We start from the raw sequence: 22,528 nt of genomic DNA, 5'->3' as shown, positions 1-22,528 counted from the left end.
CATTCACCCTCTTCCTCAGCCACAAGAATCCAAGGGTGGGCCAGAGACCCTTAAAAATGAGATCAGATGAGTCCCTATACTACAATAGTATACTTTTATGCCGAAGAGCCTACACACAGGCTATACCTGTGAAATGCAGCCACCTAGCACTATTATTCATGCTATGGTAATGCCTAGAGGCTCCATTGCACGTCCCTGACGCAAAGAGCTTGCTATTGAAATAGACACGTCCCAGGGTAGGAAAAAGGAAGCGCCACTTCTATTTTACAGATGGCGAAGTGAGGCACACAGAGGGAGCTTTTCAAAAGAATCAGCTGACTGACTTGCATGTCACTCTCTTTTGCAACTCTTCCCCAGAGAGGAAGATTTTCGTGGCTTGTCCACACAGTCACACAGGAAGCCTGTGGCAGTCAGGAATTGAAGCCAGACGTCCTGAGACCTAGCCCAGTGCCTTAGTCACAAAGCTACCCTTCCATCTGGGAACAGAAGGAAACAGGACTGGCGTACAGGAGGAGGGAAGGAGAGAAATTCTGGCCAATGACACCAGGAGAAAAAGTCTCCTCTCATGAAAAGAGCCATACATTCTTGAAATAGTCATACAGAGTATCGAAGTTCTCGTTTTTAAGCTCTTCTCCAGAAGTAAATACTTCTCTGATCACCCCCCCCCACACACACACACACAGGGGTTGTATATATTACATGAGGCTTACCAAAGCCACCCACTAGTGGTAGCATGGTGGGGACAAAAGCATCGATTAGCTCCTGGGTTTTTAAATCAGCGTCACCTCGCCATGCGCAGAGCAAGTCTAGCTGGGTGCTGGGGCTGGCAGTAACTGTCCTGCCAGTGGTGGTATTGGTGGAGCTGAACAGCTGGAAATTTTAACCCCAAAATTCTAGAGCAAGCAAAGTTGTGCAACAAACTGCATGGAAATCAGTTTAGCTTCCATGGAAGGATGAGTATCCGAGTCAGCCGCGCTGCAAGCTGAGGGCACCGGTAGTGCCAGTAAGTCTAAGGATTTCAAACCTGATGCTTTCAGCCACCCCTCGGGCTCAAGGACCAGCAGAACTAGTGCAAACGCACAATGCAGGATTTTGTGCTTTAAGCCCATCAGACTCTTCTACAAAAGCCTCAGTGTCACCACTCAGTATTTCTGATGCAAATTGTTTCTCAAGGGCATCAGACAGAAGCACCGTGTTTGTGGTGGCTGGAGATAGTTTGGGGTGTAAAGGAAAAGGCGTCTGAAGGCTGTAACCTTTCAGATATTGCTCGGATTCACCTGGGAACAAACAATCGATCCAGATGGCAAGGCAGGAAGGTCTGGTGGGCAGGGCACTGCACTGGAACTCAGGAGACCTGTGTTCATATTTCAGCTCTGCCACAGACTCCCTGGGTGACCCTAGGCAAAACCACTAATTCTGTGCCTCAGTTCCCCATTGGCAAACCAGAGTGGCATAGGAATGTTGCAAGGATAAAATCCAGTCATGATTATGAGGTGCTATCAGATACTATGGCAATGAGGGCCACATAAGGACCTAGAAGGCAGATTTCAAGACTAAAATCTAAGTGTATTAGCAAATCACCCCCCACGAGATACCTTGGGAATCACATCTATACGTGACCACTGGGGTTTTAAGAGAACCGGCTCCCCGCTACTCCTTTACACATTGCATTGATGTCTTCAACAGGGGTTGGTGCTGGCTCCTTTCCCAAAACAAAAAGGCGGCGGGGTTCACCAAAATGACTCTCTGAAACGAGCTCTGTAATTCAGTTGCAACTGTCAATGCACATAACCCCAGGTACCAAATGGCAATGAAATAATGCTGGAAACGAAGTGCCAACCTATGCTAATGCTCAAGGACTGGGACACAGCTGAACTGGATGATTTTGCCTTGGTGGGCGAGGTCTGCGTTCCAAAGTGGGGTTCACCATCTTCTTTAACATGCCTGCTAATTTACCAGGCTAAGACTTTGGCCGTACCAACACCATCTATTCAGCAGGGCAGGCTCTAGCCGTTTGGAGCAGCCCAGGACTTACTGTGGGATAGAACAAAGGAAGTGCACGGAGATCCAGCATGGAGGCACATCGCCGAGGGCACTGTGAGCAAAGCCTCAAGTGCACTTTGCAATGGCTGGGAATAACTCTTCGAAGGGCTCCAGCACGAGCTTTGCATTTAACTCCGGGCCTTTATTCGGCCTTTGCAAAGTTGGACAAGTGTCCTTAACCCATTTCACAGAGGGAGAAACAAAGGTACAGAGAATAACTTACCCAGGGTTGCACAAATCAGTACCAGAAAGGGGGATAAAACTCTAGCGTCCTGACTCTTTAGCTTGCTCCTTTTGCCCACTAGGCCAATGCTGCCTCCAAACCAGAGCTGGGACTTGGAAAGATGAAACACTTTCAAGTTGTCTAACTGGTGTATGTGAATGTCTAATTGGGTTATTCAGGGCGCATCTCAGGAGATTCTTTGGCGCTCATGATCAGTGTCTGAATGGCTAGGAATGGGACAGTAGACCAGTTGGGAAAAATGGCCCCAAGTGCATAATTCTCCATCTCTTGCAAACCTGAGGGCAGGATGATTACAGCAGCCAATCTGATCACACTACCCCAGTGCAAGACGTGCTCATCTCCAGCTTAGCATTTCAGGCTTTAGTTTATTGAATCGCTCTCAGGAGAGAGGGTGCATTTCACAGTCTACGTTAGAATTACCTGCTCCATTAGTTTGCCGTGTTATGTCTTTGCTACTCTGGGTGTTCGGCATGAGTGTGGCTACACAAAATGCAGTTAAAATCAGCACAGTTCCCCTAGCGTAGACACGCTGCATTGATGTGAATTATGACTTGGACAGAGACAGTTTAGGGGTGGGGTGTAGTGATGTACACCACAGCTGATACCAATGCAGGGCATCTACACCCAGGCTTTGCACTGGCACAGTTATAGTGACAAGAAAAACCTTCATTAGGCAGGGCTTTAGAGGCCATGGACTGAATTCCTCTCTCTCTCACATGTGGTTTCCCCCACTTCTACATAAGGGAGCTTTCACAACTATTGCCTGTGCTGTGAAAATAGACAGGACTTGACCCTCCAGTGCTCCCCAATTCAGCACCTCTTATTTTCAGGCAAATGAAGATTTGATCGACTCCCACCTTGGTTTCGGTATTTAAATTGCCAACGCTGCCAAAAATCGACCGCTCACAAGCGAGTGCCAGCGAGTCTTGAAGATGCTAACGTTGGTAAGCCAGGACAGGTGTTTCCAAAAGGTAAATAAGGCACTCAGTCCCCAAACAGCCATCTCTCGTCTCAGCGTTCATGCCAAGGCAGGGCAGAGATAGCCAGACTAGAAGCCTGTAATTGCTCTAAGTGACACTTCCCTGAAACACCCACTGCTTACTTGTGGTCTCTGTTTTTACCTTGGGTGCTGTCACCATGAGGTCTCTCGCCGAGCGAAGCTGCAGGCTCCCCTTATGGTAAGGAAGGCGGCGGCAGGAGAGCAGGAGTCACTGTACATTGAACTTGAATGAGAGAGTGGAAACAGACCAGAGCCAACAGCCAATGCTGCCAGCTAACCTTTCAGCTCAGCCTCACTCGCACATTTCCTCTCATTAAATTTTCAAGCCAACGTTTTTAAAACTCTCCCTTTTCTGGCTAGAGAACATTTCAAAAGGGCAGAATCAAGCGGCTCCTGAGTCTCTGCTCTGAGGAAGGCTCTCCACGCTGCTAACTGCTTTTCAGGCACGCAAGAGTTGCTGATAACCCACAGTAAACACTGATGACCTGATCGCAAGCACCACACTTTCCGGACAGCTTTGTTCTTGGATAAAATGACAGTACAGCCTGAAGAGAGAGACACCGAGTGGCCTGCGAGTGAAATTAGCTCTGAGTTGCAGGCTAGGAATGTCCTGCCTTGTTGATTTAAGCGGAAGGAAATACCAGGAAACTGTACACAGGGGAGGAACAAAGAAAAACATTTAAACGGATTCCGGACGTGCAGGTACAAGATCTCACTGAGCAACAGCCAAGGCTGGCTGCTGAATAACTAGTTTGCTCAGTTTAAATGTGTAAGAAAGAACTGCCCTCCTGCCCCCTATGTGCCACAATGAACTCCTGAATTCCATTCCATTGTGGTGTCTCATAATCCAATCCCCCCTAGCCACAACAGCTGGGAAGGTGCGTGTCAGAAGGGAACCATGGTCAGAAGGGAACCACTGCTGTACTGAGTCTATTTCTCAGTAAATGATGGTCTGAAAGACCAAATTAGATTCCCCGCTGACCACAGCTCCATCAAAGAACACCTCTTTCTAACCCATGCCACTGGAAGGGAGGTCCCCGTGGCACAGAACTCTCATACTGGTGGAAATTTAGAAGCAAAGAAAGAATTTTACTTGACTGGAGAGGGCCATGAAGAATTCTTGCTTAAGGGAACTCAGCTACATCCTCCTTCCTTGAACACCACGCTCTCAGACGGGGCAGAGGAGGATAAATGTTTTTTTTTTGTTTTGTTTTGTTTTTTTAAAAATAGGAGTAGATTATTGCATTCTTTATTTAATATGGACGGGGAACAAATGAGCACTAAATCAACGTTGTTCAAGTAACCTGGGGACCAAAGCTGTGATTGTCCAAGGAGGGAGTTTGGCAGCTAAATCCATAGTCATACAACGGGACCTGTGTGCCTAACTCCCTCAGGCCTTGTCTTCACTTAGGCCAGGTCTACACTAGGAAATTAGGTTGGTGTAACTATGTTGCTCAAGGGTGTGAAAAAACCACACCTCTGAGCAACGCAGTTAAATCGACCTAACCTCTGGAGTGGACAGTGCTAGGTTGACAGGAAAATTCTCCTGCCAGCCTCACTGCTACCTCTTGGAGAGGTGCAATGTTTTAGGTGTAAACAAACCCTGTGTAAGAGGGCATGTTCTTACCAGGTGTGAACTCACACATGGTAAAACCCTAGTGAAGACAAGGCAGTTGGTTATTCTCATATGTGTCAGGAGATTGAGGTAAAGACTCAGAGGGAGCCTTGGGTTTCCCCTTTTATCTACTAACTCATATTCAAAGTGCAAACTAACTGTCGTCTTCACTAGAATTTTACCTCAAATCAGTTACCACATGTTGGCTAACACATGATAAAAACACATCTTGTTTTCTAGTGAGATGCACCCTCAGGCTACTTTGGAGACCCCACTCAAGGTGTTCAGAACCTGACAGCCACCAGTCTGAGAAATGGAAGGGGCCACAAGCATAACCCCATCCTATCTATCCCTCACTTTATTCACAGTGCGCTCGAGCCGGTGCGAAACGTTTTGATGAAACGTTTGTCATAAAAGAAAGTCGTTTTCTCAAAGCTGAAGTGTTTTCCGAAAACATATCGATTTTGACGAAGAAAGAGCGCGAGCGTGCGGGTGAAAAAAATCTAACCTTTTTGATCCAAAAATGCACTATGCAAAATAAGGCACAGCCCAGAGCTGGCTGGAAAATGACAGTTCTGTTGTTCACTGTGTTTCAAGATTTCGAAATTTGTTTTTGTTCCTGGTTGGAATGCAAACAATTTTGTTTTACAAAACCCTTTAAAAAAAGTGTTGTTTGCATTACATCCAGGAACAAAAACAAAATGTCACGTTTTTGTAAAACAGAATGGTTGTGTTCTGGCCATTTGGCATAGTGCCTTTCCCAGCAACTCCGTTCCCCATGGGTTTTGCAGAGCTACTGTGAACATTAACCAAGGGAGAGGAATATTAAGGAGAAGGATGTGCACTCTCAGGTGAGATTTAAAGAGTACAGAGAGTCACTGCGACCAGGTGGTTATCAGAGAAAGTGGATCCGGAACCAGGGGTGAAGAGATGATGTGACGGCGCAGACAGGAGGCCCATGTGGAGTGGAGTACAGCGATAAGGTGGGCTTTCTGGCACAGAGAGCTTTGAAAACCCAAGGAGGGCAATTTTCAATTCCATCAGGAGCCAGTGGAGAGATTGGAGGACAGCTAATCACAGCTGGAAGAGTTACACTCTGCGTTTGATGCTTTCACAGGAGGAAAGGGTGAGCTTGGGCAAGCTGAACTCAGACCCTCAATTCTATTGGATGACTTTGTTTTTGTGAGCAGGATATAATTTAGTCTAAAAATGTGACCTTAACAGCAATCTGGGATCCATTTGGTAATACAAGGTGAAAGGGAGAGTAAATTCAGGGACACAATCTAAACCCAGGCATCTGAAAGGCCGCACTTAGACTGAAAGCAGTTATTTGGTATTTAAATAATTATTAGATTGAAGGCATAATCACGGGTCTGAGCTGATTTTGCCCCCCCTCCACTGTCATCCTAATGGAGACTATAATATTATTATTCAAATGGCCATGATTCTCATTGAGGGGGGAAGAAAAAAAAGGCTCATTTAATCTCCATGTGACAGGGCTGCAAGAAGCATGATTAGTCATTTTTCTGATTTCAGCTGTCACTCACTCCCAGACGCTGCAGATTGTCATTAGCGTTATTTTATGCACGCAATAAAAAAGGGAAAATTAAAACAGAAATAAAGGAGAATTTTCTGCAGAAAGCGACAGGACCAAAGGAACAATTTAGATGTCGCCAGTGCAGCAGCTGCGCTCACTTCATTAAGACAGAATCTTTTTTAAAAGGATACAGTTAGCTGGATAGGGTTTAATTTATGCATGAATCCCCCTTTTTTCCCCCTGTAGAGACTGGCTGTAAATCAGCTTTCATTTAATTTTCCAGCTCCCTGACTGACCCCCATGGCCAGTGTATTTGGAAAGGCACAAAAATCCTAAAATGTAGGATTCTGCATTGCCTTGAATAGTCATTTACACGTTAGCATAGTGGAGACAAAACACTATGTGAATTCTGGCTTGCTAGCATTCCACACGTGCTCTGCTGCCGAACTAGGAGTCCCCAATTCACCATTATCCGGCACCTTGCAAAACGCGCTGGAGTAAATGACGACGCATCGACTTCACGCTGACTAGTGTAAAATGACTGTGCCAGGGCCAGGCCCGAGACAGCAGGCCTGCCATCTTCTGTGCTTTAGGCCAAGGGAGCGAGAGTTACACCCAGATCCCCACAGCAGTTCTACCCTCTGATACCCAGCTCTCCTTCACAGCACTTTGCCACCGTTTGATCCAGGAGCACACAAACCCAAGCACAGCAACATTTTGTCTAGGCAGGGAAAGGGGTAGATACCGGGGATGTAAAACCTGCTCTGAGAGACTGTCCCAATCACCCTGCCATTGACCCTTCTTCCACATCTAGAACCAAACGCAGACAGAACTCTTGTGCAGCATCTGGCTACATTTTCTCCACTTCTGCCTTCACTTACCGACGTACAGATTGTAAGGTCAGAAGGGACCGTTATGATCATTTAGTCTGATCTCCTGCACAACGCAGGCCACAGAAGCTCACCCGCCCACTCCTATGACTGAGTTACTGAAGTCCTCAAAGGATGGTTTAAAGACTTCAAGGTACAGAGAATCCACCAGCAAGTGACCCGTGCCCCAGACTGCAGAGGAAGGCGAAAAACTCGCAAGGCCTCTGCCAATCTGCCCTGGGGGAAATTTTAAATACTGACCAACTTCTCACCTCTACAGAGATGGGCTTTCATCACCTAACTGCTCTGTACTTTCTTCTCAGGTTGTCCCAATGTGCTGCTATCAAGGCCTGGGAACCACACAGAGTCTCCAGAGATGCTTAGCAGAAAAACCCTTTGAGTGTTTGTCTTTTTCTCTTACCGCTATGGAAGTTTGCAGTTGTCTCACTGAATTATGAAGCCTCTTCAGAAATTTCAGAGTTTGGGGAGGGGAGTTGGCTACGCAGTTACCCCTGCTGAGCACTTTCTAGTCCACTGGCTGATTCTGCCTGGTCTGCTGCATACAGTCAAACTAAGATTCATTTCCATGAGGCCAGGAGCAGGGAGCTATGCTGGTTCACCCTGCTGACCTCCTCCATGTGTCCCAGCCGGTCAGAAATTCCTCAGTATTCCCTTTATGGTAAAAAGAGTCATCGAAAGGGCAGGCCTTACAAACTGCAAGGTGTAAACTAAAATACAAGACCCATCAATGTGGAGTAGCCTCATCCCTTTACCATCCTGAAGTCTTTCCTGTATGTTGATTCCAGTTCAATATATACCAATCCGACTGAATGGCTGGGAAGAGGGGCAGGTGAAGAGTTTAACTGTTTAATAAATGCTCCATCCTGGAATAAGTGGGAGCCCATGTGTTTTGCCTGTATCTCTGTAGAACAGCTGCCTTGATAGGAGGAATTCCCAGGCCTGCCAGGGAAGGTTGTGTGGTCTAATGGATGGGGCACTGGATTGGGATTCAGGAGACCTGGATTCTGTACCTGATTCTGCCACCGACCCTTTGTTTAACCTTGGGAAAGTCACTCCATATCTGTGCATTTGTTGCCCCTTTGCACTCTTTATCTATCTTGTGTATTTAGATTGCAAGTTCTTTGGGGCAGGCGCAGTTCTTCACTGTGTTTGCATAGCGCCTTGCACAATGGGGCCTCATCACTACTCGAAGGGTTCGTCTACGCTCTGCGCTGGAGGTGTAAATTCCTGCTCAAGGAAGAATACTCGCACTAATCAAGGTAAAAATAGCAGCAGAGCTGGGGTGGCTTATACTGCAGGACTGGCTGTCTGCTTAGTGTCCCGGACAGGATGGTACATGGGGAGCCCAGTCCCTTCTGCTGTTTGCACCGCCACAGATGCACTCCACTTTTATTGCACTAGCGTGATCAGAGCTACTACGGGTAGGTCTCCAGCTTGAATTTGCACCTCCAGCTCCAAGCGCAGACATACCCTAATTCAACTCCTAAATAACAATTTCTGGGAAATGCTGCCCCCAAGTCAAGGAGACAGGCTGCTCCCAAATAGAACTTTTCCATGTTCTATCTACAGAGCAGATATGCCAATTTGGGAATGGCACCTATCCACGTCCACCTGCCCACGCCAACCTTGGCACCTTTCTGGAACCTGATCTGAGGGAAAAAAAACCACCTTTCTGGAGGTTCCAAAAGGCTCTGTTAATCATTTCTCAACAGGAGGTTCCTCATCCATAACCTGAACAGCAAGGGCCAGAAATTTAGCCCAAAAGCCCATTCTTTCAAGACAGCTATCAAGAAGTTCAGAGAGCTCGGATCAGCACTGGAGCTTTTCAGAAAATAACCCTGGAGTGAAATCCTGGTCCCCTCAAAGTCAATGGCGAAGCTCCTGTCAACTTGAATGGGCCAGGATTTCACCCTTGATCTCTATAGCACCAAAATTTCACAAAACAGTAATTTTGTAACTGGTTCCGGCCCATCTCAGTTCCCCTGAACTTGGGGAAGTTTCTATTCTAGATCTGAACTTTGTGGCTCTGCCCTCATCTGTAGATTTAATTGCAGTGATTAAAACAATACACTCTGGTTTGCAGACTCCACACACGTTAGGTTGAACGCTATTCTTCTACAGCGCAGTATCTACCAAAAATTGCTCTACTTCTCAGACAAGTTATTTCGCATTGGCAAGAGTGTTTTTAGGTTGCCATCTCACCATCTGTTTCCTCTGGTAGTGAAAGCCCCAATATATTAGAGGAAGGTGTCTTCTCCAGAGACAAAATGCTGAAGTTTTCCAGGGACATGTGAAGGTAAAATTCTGCACACTCTGAGGAAAGGATATTCCATGTAGAAAGTGTCCCGTGGCAGCGTGAAAATGGTCCAGGGCTTCCATCAGTGGATCAGTGCTAGTAACCCACACACTGTGTGAGCTGAGTGCAGGGCTGTAATTCAACAACAGATAAATACCTAGCTCTCATACAGCACTTCTCATCAATGGATCTCAAAGCGCTTTACGAAGGACGTTAGTATCATTATCCCCATTTTACACATGAGGAAATTGAAGCATCAAGAGCTGAAAGTCACCCTGCAGGTCAGTGGCGGGGCTGGGCATAGAACACAGATCCCAGTCCAGTGCTCTCACCTTTAAGCCGTGTCATCAAGACTAACTGCGGGATGCTCTCGCATTTTGGTCTCTGCGAATTTTCATCATCAGCTTCAAGAAAAACTGAAGTTTGAGGTTTTCTTTTTTTTTTTAAAATCCAGATATCATTCTCCCAATTTAGCAGTCAATCAGCTCGACGGTGTACTTCAGTACTCCATGCAAACTAACATTACACAGCTTGATCGGATTTGAAATCATTATGTTAGTTTAAGATAAAAGTAATTCTAAGACACCTAGAGCCTTTTTTTTTTTTTTTTTTTTTTTGGTGGTCATTTTTTTATTGTTAAAGCTAAAGAAATTAATTAAATAAATAAAACTCGTCATAACTAATTAAGCTAAAGAGCCGCCTGACGACCTCCCACATGCTGGGCTCTGAAGGGTTAATTATCATGCTGCCAGAACAGTTCGTGAACATGTCATGAGTCTTTCATTCATGAAGATGAGGGACTGAGGGCAGGTAACAGCCTGGCACAATGAGAGGAGGTGTTCTGGCAGAGTCCCATGCACAGCTGGGCCAAAGCGCCTCTGTCCCCACCTGAAGATGCTCCTGCTAGCCCAGCTTTGAAGAGAGGAATCCAGCTGCACCTTTACACTAGAGTTTTCACGGAGAAACACCCACCGGGAACTCAGGGAGTTTAACATGTGAACCCAGACAGTTCCTAGTGACAATAGGAGCAATAAAAACTGCATTTTCCAGGTTGCAGTAGTACGGTGGCTTCTACGCTAAGGATAGACAGATACAGCAGCGACTACAACTGGGGTGATGAACACGGAGTTTTTTTTTTTAATGGCACCAGCAGCCATTAACTCTTTGAATAGCTGGCTAAAAAACACACTCCATATGCCTCATTCTCCTATTTCACTGCCCATGAGGGTCCCCTCACAGAAACCCACTTTAATTTCACTAAGGCAGCCGTCATCACAACATCCTTATAGCGAATACTCTAGCAGCCAAAATCAATAATCACGGGTGACTCGAAAAGCCACATCCCCATCGCCCTCCCTCTTCCTCATGGCTGCTTATTCATGGGGATGGTATTTTGCAGGCTTGTTCACAGCTCTCTGAGAAAGAAGGAGGAAGGCAAAGTACAGTATTGTGACTATTGCTTCCTCCAGGACCGGGGTGGGGTGAGGGAGGGGAGAACGAAACCCAGCTGTGAAAAGGCATTTCCTTGATAACAAACATAATTACATGAATTATGTACCAAATGCACTTGTCTGGGCCTCAGATATTGTTTATGCAACAAATGTGCCGGATGAGACTTTTCTCTTTCGCACACACGCATGCCTGTCTGGGATAAAGAGAAGCAGGAAAACCAATGAGCAGGACTATGGGCAAGTCCCTTCCTAGCCATTGGGCTGGCACTTTTTAGGCAGGAAGGCTTAGTGGTCTGAGCAGAGGACTGGGCAGAAGCCTGGTTCTGTTCCTGACCCTGGCACTGTGCCCAGTTCACTGTGTGGTCTTGGGCAAGTCACTCTCCCCCACCACATCTGTAAAATGGGGATAAATGCCTTCGTCACGGAGGAAAAGAAGGAGAAGCTTGAGGTACAGTTGATGCAAATCATCCGAGGAGAGGTACTACATGTTACAAGTTATTACAGATACTTTCTCGTTTCATGAGCAAAGCAGCATGGCCTCTTGGGTTGGGAGTAAAAGCCAAGAAACCGGTCTCGTAATCCAGGCCCTGCCACTGACTCTCTGTGCGACCTTGGACGATTCACTCTCATCCGTCTAGCACAATGGGGCCTCTAGGCACTATTGTAATACAAATGAACATGGACACAGCTAGCTCTGTGAATTGCAGCTCAAGGATGTTTACATACCACAGCAGTGACATGCCACAGAGGTGTTCCAGGCTAGGGATAAAATCCTGACCCAACTGAAGTCAATGGCAAAATTCCCACTGACATTAGTGGAGCCAGGATTTCAGTTTAAATCCCATTTAAGGCTCTGAAACAGAATCCCAGCTCTGGCTGCTACATATGAACGGCATCCAGCTGTTCATCTCATCTGGAAACATACCCTAAATTTAAATCCCAGCCAACCCAAAAAGAGAACCAGCAAAATTCACCACCACCCTAGAACATCCAGGTGGCAGAAACAAGACACCCTCTCTTTTCATTACGCTGTTATCCAACACCTGTTATCTTGTAAAGTACAGCTGGCAGCTATTCAGCTTTAAACCTACTGCTGCAAAATGGCTTCTAAATTACCCAGTATCACTGGGGAAGGGACTGGAAATAGAGGAAAGATGCCTTGATTCATCATGCAGCCATTTAGCACAGAATCCAACGCAGACCCTGCACAGTTTTCTTAGTGCCTTGAAAAATGGAGGGGAAAAAAAAAGACAAAATTTCCCCATTTTTTTTTTCAACCTTGAAAATGTTTCATTCACCTTTTGGTAGGGGGAGGTGGGTTATTTCATCCAAACCAGAATAAATGGCTCAGCTGCTTTGAAAAAAGTCACACCTCTATCTAGATCCGTGGCTCTCAACCCACAGCCCATGGGCTGCTTGCGGCCCAATCAGCACACAGCTGCGGCCCATGTGACATCCTCATTTAAACAGAAAAACCCAAACCCAAACCAAAAAGCCTTTGGCCGTGCCAGCCGTCACAGCATGATGGTATTGGTTATCCTGAATAGCTCCCATGGCAGCTAGATGTATTTACACTGTAGCCACTGTGCCATTACCTAGGCAAAGCAGGACATTGTACAGTTGTTACAATTAGGTTCTGAAATGCTGGCTGTCCAGGTAGGGTGCTCACTCAGCCAGCAGCACTGAAATTGCTAAGAACACACAACTGCGTATATGTGCACATTCACACAATCCCATTCTGCAGGTGCTTTGTGCTTACAGGATAAATAGTTCCATTTTGGGGGGTGGGGGGAGGGGTATCCTTCCAGCATGTGAAACTAAGCACCGAGCAGCATCAACAGAAATACAGCCTCTTGCATTGGCCATCACTGCTCTTGTTCTTATCATTCTGGGGAAGGGAAGGGACAGTTTAGCTCGATACATGGTGGAGGAGGAATAAAAGGGCATGAAAGCACTCAAATGATGCATGTCTTGCAGTTATATCAAGGGGACGGGGTGGCAGGATTCCCAGGTTCTATATTCTAGTTCTGCCACTGATTTGACTTTCCCCCTCCCACCCCAGTATATAAAACATGTGTATCACAGACCAAGCACACCGTAATTGACATTCCAGCAGACTACCAGATTCCTCCCTACTGGTCTCTGTTGGTTTCATTATCCCAGAATCCACCAGGCCTGCTACTTGGTTCCAAAACCCAGCGGTCAGTTGGAATACTTGGATTTCCACTGGGAGATCAGTTCTGTTTATTTCTATAGTGCTGCTGGTGTGCACGGCATCTGACAGAGACAGTAAGGGAGGAGCAAGAGCAAAGAGCCTCAAGTTAACAGCCAAACCAGACTGGCTATGCCGAGATAGAGCATCCCACACCACTAAAGAACCCTTCGGTGCCCATCCAACCTGCCTTGCTTCAGGCATAACCTTTAGCGGACAGTTAAGGCATGAAGCATAATTGACTTTAGGGGAGTGACTTGGCCTCTCTGGGCCTCCATTTACCCATCTGTTAAACTGCCTTATTTGGGTGTTTGAAGCTTAATTAATGTTTATGGGGAGCCTTGAGATGCTCAGATGCTGGGAAAAATGTAGAGCATCGACATGAATGTGACAGCTCCTTCCTAGTCTGCTGCAGAGTGTGACAACCGCCCCCCCCCCCCATCGCCGGGGAGAGTTCACAGCAAATGGGACAGAGGTTGAAAGTCCTCTGCCGATCTCCCGTGGCCTCTCCGCCTGACTCCTGCCCGGGGGGCGGGGGCACTGACAGGTGGAGTCCTTCCAGATGTCGTAACTTGAGCCCTTTCAGCTCAGGCTAAGCAAAGAGTGACAGCCGAAGGGCCCCCGAGCCTGTGTGTTCTCAGCACCTTCCCAAGGAACCAGAGGAACGGGGAACCTTTCCCACCATCAAAAGCACATTAGCATCTCTCCGGTGGGATTTTGATGGAAATTTCTACCTAAGAAAGTGACTTCTTCCCATTCAGCTGTACAGCGCTCCTCAGCCCTGCGTTTCAATTTCAGAGCGCTGGCAGATCACTGATTAATTCAAGCTTGTTTAATAACCCTTCTGTTTAGATGAAACAAGCTGTCTTGTTTTCTTTATTTTTAACACTGACTCTTGTTTCTTCGCTAAGGATTTTACTGTCATTTAGAAACTTCTCCCTCTCCAGCCAAGCTGATAACAGGATGGAGAAAGCAGCTGCTTAAGTCAGTGCATGGCAATGATCAGAAATTACCACACACAAGGCAGGGAAGGCGCCAAGGATGACTGGACAGCACAATGCAGTTATGAAGTCCCAAAAGCCTGGCCCAGAGTAGAGTGAACAACCCATCTCTTTTAGGTATGGCAGCGTCTAGGGTGACCAGAGAGCCAGTGTGAAAAATCGGGACGGGCGAGGGGAGCGGGAGGGTCATAGGGCACCTATATATGAAAAAGCCCTGAATATTGGGACTGTCCCTATAAAATCAGGACATCTGGTCACCCTAGTAGTGTCTCGTGGACCTAGCGGAGATCCAAGCACTGTGCAGACCCACAATGAAAAAAAGCATTCCAGCCCCAGAGAGCATATGCACAAAATGGACAAGATGAACAGAATGCGAGGCAACAGCGGCACAGAAAAGCCAAGCGACTTGCCTAAGCAGCAGAGGTGGGAATGGAGCCCAGGGTCTCCCATCTCCTTGTCCACTGTCCTGTTTGCTAGCCCACAATGCTTCTACCTTTCCCGCAAGCATCTCTCATGATGCCCTTTACGTATGAGAGAAGTGCCTCATAAAAACCTGCGCGGCTAATACACGACCCTCTTTAAAACTCTCCCCTGCCGCGATGCTTACCCAACAATTGGCAGTGGTTAGACAGCGGCATCTGATGACTACTGCTTATTAGACCAAATACCTCTTTTCACTCTTACACAGTCTCCCCTCCATCTGCCTTCCTATATTGTTTGTATCCACCTTGTGTCTCCCATAATGCGCTTAGACTACAAGCTCTTTGGGGCAGCGACTGCTGTTTGGGTGTCTACGGTGCCCCACACAATGGGCTTCTGGCCCCCGGCTGGGGCCTCTTGGCATACTGGCAACACAAACAGCACCACCACAACTTGATTCACTTGGGAAACAAGTTTGGAAGTCTCAGCTGTCTCCTGCCTGTTTCAATTGCAAAGTTGCACTTGTCTGTAGAGCAACTGAGTCATTTCCTTCCTACATCCAGACTATATTGGACTAGATCCAGCAGTGCCTGGAATACAGCATGTTCATCTACGACTTATAGGACCTTATTTCACAGGGAAACAGCAAAATCTGCATCATTCCAAAATTTCTGGAAGAGAGGGGGAGCGGAGCTCTATCAGAATAGTCTTCCTTTTGACCCATTCACAGCAGGTCTTTCAGTGAATGCAACCAGCACCATATGGCCCTCAGTTAATGTCACCTTCTCTGTGCTGCCAGCGGAGTGCTCTGAAAGGCCATAGTACACACCAGTGCCGGCAATCCAGACCAGATGTGCATTACTTCACGTTTATCAACGCTGAATTTCATCTGCCATTTTGTTGCCCAGTCACCCAGTTTTGTGAGATCCCTTTGTAATTCTTCGCAGTCAGCTTTGGACTGAACTACCTTAAATAATATGGCCTCATCTGCAAACGTTGCCAGGTCACTCTTTACACCTCTTTCCAGAACACTTATGAATATGTAGAACAGCACTGGTCCCAGTACAGGTCCTTGGGGGACCCCATTATTTACCTCTCTCCACTGTGAGAGCTGACTGTTTATTCTACCCTTTGTTTCCAATATTTTAACCATTTACTGACCCATGAGAGGACCTTCCCTCTTATCCCATGTCTGCTTAGTTTTCTTAAGAGCCGTTGGTGAGGGACCTTGTCATAGGCTTTTTGTAAAGTCCAAGCACACGATAACCATTCGATCTTACTGACACCCTCAAAGAATTTTAATAGATTGGGGAGGCATGTCTCTTTACAGAAGCTGTGTTGAGTCTTCCTCAACAGTGTGCGCTCATCTGTGCGCCAGATCATTCTGTTCTTTACTCCAGTTTCAACCAGTTTGCCTAATAGTGAAAAGTTAAGGCTTACTGGCCTGTAATTGCCAGGATCATGAGACTTGTGTGTCAAACAGGCCCGATCTGGCTGATTGTTTTGGGTGAAAATGATGCAAAATTAAATAGTTTCAACCTAAATTTTGCCTGTGAACATCAGAACTTTAACTGAAGCGCTGGGGATGAGAATAGGTGTAAAATGGAACTCCCTCCAGACTAAGACTAACATGTTTTACTTAGACTTCGGGAAACACTCTTGATACAGGCCCAGTCCTGTTTCCACTGACTTCAGTGAGAGCAAGGTGAGGTCCTCTGTTAGGCAGTGATAAGGTCCACAATACAGTTAACCAAACGAACTAACATAGATCACAAAACAAAATAAAGCTACAAGGAAATTAACATTACATCCTATTCAGCAGCAAGATGGCTGGGTTAGATAACCTGGCAAGTTTATAGACGGGATTTTGCAGACAAGGCAACAGGAATTGTCAGGGATGAACACATTTATGACTCAATATTTTGCTTTTCTTCATGTTAAATTTTGAAAAACATTTTTATTTTTTTTTAAAGAGGGGGAAATGGTCTCAGATTTGTCAGAGGATGCTTGTTTTTCCACTGTAATTTGAGACCCGAAGTAAGAGAGATGTGAGTACAAGAGTTGCCAGCTGAAAGAAATAAACTTCTACTCCAAACCCCTGAAGTGAAAGTAGTGAGACATACAGGGAGAGCACATTTGCATTACACTTCATGGTGTTGTTCACGTGCTCCTTATTCGAGGCTGCTTACGTAGACTAGAAGCTGCACACTCTGGTTTCTGATCATGAGACCCAAAAACTTAGCCTTACATGTCACAATAGGAGATGATGGTCACTCAACACTTTAGCAAATCCAGCACAAGCTGTGGATGCTAAGCAGAGCTAGGACATTTTAATAAGTCATTTCTTTCTTTTTCTTGCAAAGGTTTGTTGAAACTGAAACGCTTCACAGGAAAGGGTCAGTTTCGACAAATTCATCAACTTGAAAAAACTCTGGAAAAAGGTTCTGGAATTGTCTACTCATTTTGTTCTGACATTTACCAAATGAAATATTCTGGTTTTTTTTTTTAAGTTTGAAACAAATTTTCATTTAGAAAATGAAGCTATTTTTAGTGGGGGGGGGGGGGGGAGTTGAAGTACTTTGAAATCAAAATGAAATGTTTCGATTGACTCAATTCCTCCCCCAACCCTTTTTTTCCTTCTGATTTTCAGTTCACAAAAGTTTTTGAGACTTTTGACTTTTCATCCTGTTTTGGAATGGGAAATTATTCAAAATATATCTTTCATGGCACCGGAAAACTGTTTCCTGCCCAGCTTTAATGCTAGGCACTTAAAAATCTGGCTCGGTCTTCATTCAACTGATATATCTTAACTCATCCGCCTAAATCCTAGATCACAAGCTCCCTGGGACAGGGGCTGTCTTTGTGTTGTTTGTTTGTACAGTGGCTAGAACAGTGGGGTCCCGCTCCCTCTTTGGTATGCCAAAGCACTACCATAATACAAACAACAATCAGTTTCCTTTCATAAGACATTTCAACAAGCGAGCTCATTGGCACCAAATATTATGGTGGGTTTTTGTGATGTGGATACTTGGGGCCTAAATTATCCAGAGTGACTATTGTTTCTGGTTGCTCAACAGGAGAGATCTTTAAAGGAACCTGATCTGCATAAGGCAGATGTTCAGTACTTCTGAAAAATGGGCCTCTTTCAAGTTGGGTATCCAAAATCACTATTCATTTTCAGAAACATAGGCCTTGTCTACCAAGAGTCAGACTGACACTCACATAGGCCAACGCCAGCTACTGCATGGTAACAACTTTCAGCCACCGCCACCCTGGGGCCAAATGAGAAGTGTGTGTGTGTGTGGGTGGCTGGGGTGGGGGGGAGAGGGAGGGAATCATCAATCCAACTCCCACCCAACTTTCTAGCACTGAATCATTAAAACAGAGTTTCCGAGTGACCTGTCATCCCGTGAGCAGGTTTTACTTTTTTAAACAAGTTACAAAACATGCTCCCATGCCCTTAAATAGCAGCTGCCTTTGTCTCTTCTGGAGGATTAGTTCTAGCACATCCCAGCCTCTGACAATCTGTGACCACCTCAAAGTCAGAAAATGTATTTGTTGGAACTGATGTACCAGAACTGCCCATGCCACACAATTTCAATGCCTTGAAAAGCCCCATTACCCAAGCTCTTGCACCAGAACATTATTACATCCAGAGCAGACAAGCAAATGAGGGCTCCGAACCCTTTCTTCAGTTAAGCTCAGAAGTGTTTGCAGACTCTCTGTGGTTGCTATGTGAATGTAAAGCTTGCACAGGCCAACCGCCACTGCATCAGCACTTAGCAGTCCCTGCTCCCCAAGGGTCTAAAGAAAACATGACATCGCACATGGGAGCCCAGCACTTCTGCTGGAGTTAACCCAGCACTAGGGGTAGAAAGCTCTAAGTTTAAGCATTGGTACGTGATTGGTAAGAGAAAAATTCTGTAATGGAACTTCTGCTGTTGTGCCACAGTCCAGCTAAAGGATTATTGATCATGCAAATCCCCACCTTTAATAAAAGAAGCCCAAAGTGAATTACACCGTCACATACCTGCCGCACAGACAAATATCGAACCCATTTCACAGACAAGGAAACAGAGAAGCACTACAAAGAGCCAGATTGTCGTGAGAGTTCAGGGTCAGATTTGCAATTGCTCTGCACCAACAGCTGGGGCCAGGTTTTGAGAAGAGCCCAGTTCCCATTTAGGCCTGTGAACAACAGCCAGATTTTTGCACATGCTCAGCACCCATACAGCGGAGCTCTTTCCACAAAGAGTCAGGCCCCAAATGCGTATACTGAGCTCTGGTGAGAGCGCTGGCCCTTGTGTCTTGCCCGAAGCCTCTCACTGGCAGACCCAAGAAGGGAACCCAGAAGTTTTGACTCCTCGTCTCGGTCACTAACCTTTTGAGAACAGTGCCTTTGAAAGAGAAATTCACAACCCCAGGAGAAACGGCTTATCGTGTTTGGGGGCTGGAGTAATAGCAATGGTGTCTGCATCCCTGTGATGTAACAAGTTAGTGATCCCGGATACCTTCGTACACTTGGATCACCTAGGAGCCCATACCACCCACTTGCCCACTTCTCATCACAAAGCCAGATGGTTGAGGCACCGATAGGACAGACAGAGCTCACGGAGGCCTCCCTTCCCCAACAACTGGGTTGAGGTTATTTTGGTTCCTCCATCCTAACTGGAGTGGGAATTTCCCATCCTTCCCCGCCTTTTAAAGCATCTATTAAAAATAAAGGAAATTCATTGACAAAAAGCATGTTTAAACCACATTAAAGGCTGTGACAGAAACCAGGGGAAGAAAGGAAATTCAAGCATGAGGCCGATGCTCCATCCCGCACTCTTGCCATTGTGCCGCCTTTCAGGGGCTTGGCAGCCGCATAAGATACAGAGACAGATTTCCGTCTCTCTGTCCCCACGAGCCGAGTACCCGATGTGACTACATCAGATTTATTGGGGCTCTGCTGCCTTAGGAAAGCAGCCCAAATGCTGCAGGTTGCTGTGCCTAGTGCTGCTTTGGTCATATGGTCTAGGAAGCCGGCAGCCCCCGAGTCCAGTGAAGTCATTTCGTTTAACAGTTTTAACAGTACTGCAAGTTGATCATGATTTTATTATGAGATAGTAACTTGATGGGTTTTTTAAGTCCCAGCTCCTGGTGTCATGAGAATCTCTGCTTTCTTTGTTTAAAAAAAGAAAATAAAAGTAGGTTTCTAACCTTCATTGTTATAAAAAAGGCTGGTAAATGTGAACTCCAGAGCCACAGAAACCAAGAGGTAAATAAAAAGAAAGCAATGTTTGTCATCTTTTAAAGACACAATTTTTAAACCAAATCTCAAAACGTTGAGGGGCCATACCCATTAGTTTTGAATACTTAGGGTTGGCAATGCTTCATACTCAATGTGATGAATGAAGTGGATTCAATATCTATGACTCTAAGAGCATCCCAATGCCAGAGGGAAGGGCCTCGCTGGTATCAGGTAATGCATTTTGGCTGGTCTGACCAGTTCAGTGTGCCCCAACTCACTAGGGTTATCATCTGTATCTATAAGGTGCCATGTAACATGTCATTGGAAAAATTACGACTCCCTGACCATCAATATTCTTGCATGACATATATATGTGGTGTGGATTACGAGCTACAGGTATTTGCTTAGGCAAAGCTCTTTCACCTAGGAAGACAAGGGAAGCCATCCCCTTATGCTTCTGTGGAAGCCCCTGTCTCAGAGAATGTCAGTCATGGCTGGGAAGAAAAATGACTGGTAATAAATCTACTTTGAACAAAGACCAGCTGAGAGCTAATGCAGCAAATCACTGTAAGGCATCAGGGTAGCAAGGGCATGTGGAGACACAACCCCTTACTTGACCGGATTGACAGTTTCTTACTCACAGGACCCCTAAACTCTGGTCTTGTCTACACGCTAACTTGTACTGGTTTAACTAAATCAGTTTTAAAACACAGCTCTAGTTAGTGGGTAGACCAGGCCTCTCCTTCTCCAGCCACCGACCGGCATCCTTGTGGGGTTGAATTATATGGGACTCCGATCATGGGAACCAAAGACACTGAGCCCCGGAGCTGCCGTCTTCCTCCTTCTGTCTAGCTCACGCATTGCTGCATGTTGTCCCAAAGCAAGTGACAGCAACTCTGATGGGTACCAGGCTATGCCCTGAGGATGACAAAAGTGAGCCTGCCTAGACCAAAAATTATGACTGATGCACTCGGTGAAATCTCCTACAAGCATTTGTCCCCCGGCTCGCCAAGCCTGGATATAACATGAGTTACTTGATCCAAGCTGAGCCCGGGCCTGACAGCAGCTTTCAGAACAAATCAAGATGGATCCACTTTCTTGGACGTTTCCCTCATGCAGAAGAGCAAGTGAGTAATCAGTGAAGCACTGCCCAAGAGACTTCCTGTTTTCTCCAGCGTTGCTGGACTTCCGGACACAAGGTGAAAGGCAGTCAGAGCTCTGTGGCTTGACGCTGATCAGTAGCTGCTGCTGAGTGAATGAAAACTGTGGTTCCCAAATGCTAGTAATTGCCAGTGAGGAGCTGAAAACGATAATAAGCTGCTTCCTTTGGCTCTCCGTGATGCATATGGAGAGTGGCCTCTCCACGAACCATTAGCCTGCCTCCCTCCAAGCTCGATGGTGGGAAAACGAAAGCTGAAAATGCCCTTCCTCAAGTGGTGTGGGGTTTGGATGTGCATCTGTAGCCTATTGGGCAGTGTGTTTTACACGTCCTCTTCGGTGCCAATCCACAGAGGACATGTTACAGACACAGCTACAGACGCCAACTCTTTAGCTCAAGCTAAATGGCTCAATGGTTTCATCTCTGGAGGACTCCAGTGCCATCCCTGCCGTTTCAGTCATGCGGACAGCCCTCTCGTATCCATTTGGAGCTTGTCAGTACTACTTTTGGACCCTCCCACCCCCCCCAAGTGGTCCGAGGCTGGATGTGCTCTCTATCCTGCTGCTCGGGGTGCTCAGAAGCCAGACAATGCACCACCTGAAGGCTCGTGACAGCTTGCTAACAGAATATTGCCTCCATCAGCCCAAGCCACACGCGCTGGCCCTGACGAGCTCTGGACTGGATGTGCTGATTCGTTACCAGTCGGCTGCCCAGAGGAGCTGGGCTCCTGGCATCAAGCTTGCTTTTGTTGTGAAAATGGGGTGGGGGGGTGAAGTCACAACATGACATGGACTTTCCCCAACAGCAAAACACTGACAGTTTTGAGAGTCATATCCTTCGGCCTAGACAACACTAGAAAAAGGTTTGTTGGGATAACTGCATTGGCAAAACTTCCTCGTGTAGACTCAGCTTATGCTGTCAAAAAGAGCTTTTTCAGGTGTAGCTTACCCCAGCTCCCCAAACAAAAAACGCTGGCATAATTGTATCTACACTAGGAGGGTTTTTTTATGACCTTTCTATACCAACAAAACACCACACCCCAACTGCCACTACTATACCACCAAATGTTCAAGCGTAGACCTGGCATTAAGCCTCATTTGACCAGCTGGGAGACAGTGCTGACGTGCTGGCTGGCTCTCACGTTTCTAACAGCAGCACTCCAGGTCTGAGCAAATGTTTCTCTAACACTCACTAACAGGGGCTGGTGGGGATGCACAATCTCACCAGGCTGCGAGGAAGGAGACTTGCCTTTCCTGTTTAGCTTTCAGCACTGAAACAACAGTGGTCTCGCTCACTGTTCGGATCCCCACTTGCCCCACCGCCCCTCAGAGGCTTAGTGCAGAGAGCGCGCGGGGGACTCTCTGGCTGGAGCAACTCTTGCTTCTTCCTCTGTGGCTCAGTCCCTGGGCATCTGGTTGCTTCATTAA

The 22,528-nt window shown here is 46.5% G+C and overlaps 1 protein-coding gene across 13 annotated transcripts in view; it reads right to left on the bottom strand.

Annotated features, from left to right (window-relative positions):
* PLXNA2 (plexin A2) overlaps positions 1 to 22,528 on the bottom strand; it is a 349,352-nt gene that overhangs the window by 258,079 nt on the left and 68,745 nt on the right. Inside the window, exon 1 of one of the 13 annotated variants that reach the window (XM_067558830.1) lies at positions 3,409 to 3,987. The exons of the other annotated variants lie outside the window; for them this stretch is intronic. The gene's annotated coding sequence lies outside the window, so the exon portion shown is untranslated. Of the gene's footprint in view, positions 1 to 3,408; positions 3,988 to 22,528 lie in introns of those variants that run through there. 13 annotated transcript variants of the gene reach the window in all.

This window comes from Emydura macquarii, unplaced genomic scaffold (assembly GCF_026122565.2).
Source record: "Emydura macquarii macquarii isolate MOO-44397 ecotype Brisbane River unplaced genomic scaffold, CSIRO-AGI_Emac_v2 contig_2184, whole genome shotgun sequence".
NCBI lineage: Eukaryota > Metazoa > Chordata > Testudines > Chelidae > Emydura > Emydura macquarii.
Note: the sequence above shows the minus strand (reverse complement) of the source record. Positions and strands in the feature narration are given on the sequence as shown.